The sequence below is a fragment of the Euprymna scolopes genome, chromosome 1, assembly GCF_053919585.1.
Source record: "Euprymna scolopes isolate OS-2025 chromosome 1, ASM5391958v1, whole genome shotgun sequence".
In the NCBI taxonomy this organism is placed as follows: Eukaryota; Metazoa; Mollusca; class Cephalopoda; order Sepiida; family Sepiolidae; genus Euprymna; species Euprymna scolopes.
The window spans coordinates 68,505,870-68,510,379 of NC_136482.1; the positions used below are offsets into that span (position 1 = coordinate 68,505,870).

The window sequence follows — 4,510 nt, forward strand, 5'->3', positions numbered from 1 at the left end:
CGAGCAGTGCGAGGTATTCCACTCCTAGGACGGTCTTCAGATGTACCAAGTTCCTTAAATCCGTTCACAACATGGTACACGGTGGATTTAGCCACTTTTAAGAGCTTAATAATCTCTGAGTTTGTCCTTCCCGCGCAATGAAGCTGAATTATGGCCTCTCGTTTGCTCATTTTTCTGAAAGTTTAAACAAAATTATTTTAATATTTTTGTTGAAAATAATTAGATCAATAGTTAGACTAAATACTTACTTCATTCGAAAAGAGAAAAAGTGATTTTAACAATATTTAATTTTAAAACTAAAAATGGTCCAAGGACTTTCTGTTCACCCTGTATATATATATATATATATATATATATATATATATATATATATATATATATATATATATATATATATATATATATGAGAGAGAGAGAAAAGAGGGAGGGAAAGAAAGAGATCTAGCTCCATGCCTTTTAGGCCATATTTTCTCTGTTGCACAAACAAGAGAGAGAAGCAGGTCCATTACTATTAGCCTGGCGTATATAAATAGGATTGTGGATACATTTCAAAAAGATTCTGACTGACGAGAAGATGCTTTCTAACTCCTACATCTAAACCGATATTGTGTCATTTCTTGCACGTGTACCGAAGCAGGTATAATATGAACAAGCGTTTTTGTTTTGTTTTTGTTTTGTTTTTTTGTTGTTGTTTTTTTTGTTGTTGTTTTTTGTATCATGTGAATTCTTTAAAATTATATGCACTTCTAGGAGGACTACATCCCAGATTGTAAAAAAAATGAAATAGATCCATTGTCTATTGCACAAGACGACATGAAATACCGAAGGGACTTTTGTATAATGTTTACCTGTCCAAGAGTGTTTACAATGTGCTGGTCGTCCCCACAATCAACTTTAACTTGTATCATATGTTGCCCTCGCAGCGCTGAAGGCAAATTGCAAAACGCAGTGATGCATCATATAGCTAATGCGTAGTTTAACAAATATTTTCACATATTCCTTGCAGAACACTATCAAGCTGTAAACACTATCTAGCTGTAAACACTATCAATAATTTCCCCCACTCTTTATCTGTGCCTAAACCTAAACATAGATTCCATGAACAAAGCTTCTTTCTTAGAACTGCACGCCTGTGGAATTGTCTTCCGTTTTCCTGCTTTCCGGCTGACTACAATATGGTTGTGTTCAAGTCTAAGGTAAATAAGTTCTTGATGAGCCGTTCCATATAAGTTATTAAATTTACCAAATTTTCATTACTAATGATTACTATATTGACCAACTTCTACTGTACACTCTTTAACCCTTATCCTTGAGTGGCCTCTGGGCCTTGATAATGCGGTGATGCCTTTGTAAAAAAAAAAAAAAAAAAAAAAAGAACACCTCCCTCTATACCCACCCCCATTACGCAAACAGAAGAAAAGTAGATGTATTATGTCACCTGTGTCATCCTCACGTGTGATAATTTTTTAACTTGTCCTGGGTTTCTATTTAACGTTAGGAAGGCAACACGATGCTAATAACTTACTAAACGACGATTTCTTTTGAATTTAATCCAATATTTCCGTAGATAATGCGAGTAATATTAGTGGTTAACCCTGCGGAAATTCCATTATACTTTCTACATCAATGTAATATAATTAAAATATAATTTAATATAATTAAAATATAATTGAATATAATTAAAATATAATTTACCGTTAATAATGATAATTCTTTCGAAATAATAAATGTATGCATAAATAAAAGTAAATTTGGATTTTCTTTTTACCTAAGCGACATCGGCAATCACCGTTTTTGCTTATCAGACGATGTCATTTTTTAAATGTGTTAAAAGTGATAACGTACGCACGAAAAATGCTGCAACGTATTATTATATGCTATCAGGACACAAGCTTTGATAAAACTGATATTTTTCTGGATAGTACAAAAATTGTTTGTTTTTTTTGTTTTGTTTTTTGTTTGTTTGTTTGTTTGTTTTTGTTTTTTACAGAAGAACACACAGCAAATATGACTTTATTAACATTTCTATAGAAACAGTGCCCATTGTATCTTAAATATAGAACAGATCCAAATGAGATAAATCGATAAGTACTAATAAATACTCAGAAAGTAATATTGGTCTATATAGTTCAATATAAATAATAAAAACATAGTGTAAAAAGCAATCTTTAATTTACTCCTTCAATTCAGCACCTCTTGACAGACAATGTTGGAGGGGGTTCTGTTTCTTTCGCATGTTCCCTTTTTTACGTAACGTCTCGCTGACTTCTATCTTCGGCGAAGAACTGCTACACGTCGAAGTTACTTTCTCACACCATTACAACAATGATTTTTTTATCATCATTATTATTGTTGTTGTTGTTATTATTATTATTATTATTATTATTATTATTATTATTATTATTATTATTATTATTATTATGCTCCATTTGCCTTGGAGATAAGACGTATACACGGGGTTAAAACACAACTAACCCCGGTCATAGTTGGTACACTAGGAGTAGTATCAAGTCGTCTGGAAGGACAATTGAAAAAACTAAAAATCCCCGATGTTTTAGGCGGCCTTCAAACCTCTGCAATTATAGGTACCACCAACATCCTTAGGAAAACCCTTGATCTTTGAAGCTCCTGGTTTGAAGCCGGGATTAAGGGAAATCCTCTAAAAATGAATCCCATCCCTTTCCAGAGAGACGTTCATAAACGAAATTATTATTATTATTATTATTATTATTATTATTATTATTATTATTATTATTATTATTATCTATGTATGATACAATAGCGTGTGTGTTCTTTTGTGTGTCACGCTTTCCGGCAAATTTGATTGGTTGGAATAGACATTTAATTTCGGAATACACATTTACGAACGCTCTAGGTTCTATCCGATTAGCGTATTTTCACAGATATATTTGTTTTTAATTCTATAAAATTTAGGGTTTATCTTACAAACGTTGTTAAGAAATAATTGATTTTAAGTTATTCCGTAATAAAAAAAAAAAAAAACTATTACACACATCTCTCGGCCGGTGGGGACAAAAAATTAAGCAGTTATTTGTTTTTTGGGTTTCTTTTCATTGTTTATTTTTCTTTACATTTGTTTATTGAAAAAGAGAGAGGGGGGAACGTTAATGTCTTCGTTCATTAAAATATTATTGCTACTACTAATTGCTATAACATGTAAACAAAAGCCCAGATGCATATGTTATGAAACCTCGAAGTTAGCAACACGTTATTATATATATATATATATATATATATATATATATATATATATATATATATATATATATTAAAGGACATTCCTTTTTCTAAATAAATTATTTTTATTACAACATTGTTTTAACTTAAATAGTTTCATGAAAAAACTGTTTTTGTTATATAAAATATTTTAGGTACCCATGCAGAGAGTGATCCAGACGTAACTCAGAGTCCGCCCGGCTTTTTCCGGAACATGACGTCAACAGCTGGAGTAGGTTGAGCGTCGCCGAGGAAATTAAGCCGAGCGTCGCCCTTAAAAACATAACAAGAAAAGAAAACTTAGCTTAAATTTTAAGTTTTATTAACTGTAAAGAAAAATGTTATAACAATATTTTTTTCTTTTCTTTTTTTTGCTATATATATATATATATATATATATATATATATATATATATATATATATATATTAAAATAAATAATGTTAAAGATTTTTTTAAATAAATAATGTTAAAGATTTTTTGTTCGAGAAAAGGTTTAGAGGTAAGTCATATAAATACTTTCAAGGAATTTTTTTTTCAAGAAAAATTTAAAACAATTTTTTTATTTTTGTTTTTTTGGGTGTTATTTTTTATTATCTTATTTATTTATTTATTTATTTATTTATTTATTTATTCAAGGACAAACCTGAGAACTAGAAAAGTTGAAAAAAAACTGGGTGGGATAGTTTTTTGTTTGTTTGTTTTTTTTTTTCATATTAAAACAGATATTGTTGTTGTTTCCTCAGACCGTCGTTTTATTAATCGTGTGTGTGCGTAGATCGTATTTCGGATTCACGCTGGAGGTCTTTCTGTGTTGCTCGCTCGAACGCCCACAAGTGGATGATTTTAATTATGATGGCAATTGTCAGCCTAGACTTGTCAAAAAAGTTTACCGGATGATGTAAAGGTTCGGTATTTGGTAGCCTGACACCTTCAGGCATAGCCATCGCTTACCTTTCCTCTTATAAGATTGCACCCGTGTCCACATGGTGCACAAGTTTTCGTCCGTGCCAGTAAATTTTTTCTTGAAAAAATCGAGGACTCCGGCTGGTGTTTTCAGCTGCTCACTTAAGGCTGTAACATTCATGTTTCTTTTTCTGACGTGAAAGTACGAAATGGTGAGCTTTTTTTGCTTTTTTTTACTAATTTGTTTTCTTTTCTTCCTCTTCCAAATTGTCGTCTGCTGCTTTGAATTTTCAATTCGCGCGAACGCACGTCGTGTTGAAAACCATCGCGCTACATTGTCATTGGCTCAGCTTTATCTTACGTCAGAC

General features: G+C 31.4%; 1 protein-coding gene across 1 annotated transcript in view; it reads left to right on the forward strand.

Moving 5' to 3' along the window:
* The first annotated feature begins 560 nt into the window (after positions 1–560).
* Positions 561–4,510, forward strand: part of LOC145302393 (uncharacterized) — a 191,597-nt gene continuing 187,647 nt past the window's right edge. Inside the window, exon 1 of the mRNA XM_080144664.1 lies at positions 561–637. The gene's annotated coding sequence lies outside the window, so the exon portion shown is untranslated. The remainder of the gene's footprint in view (positions 638–4,510) is intronic.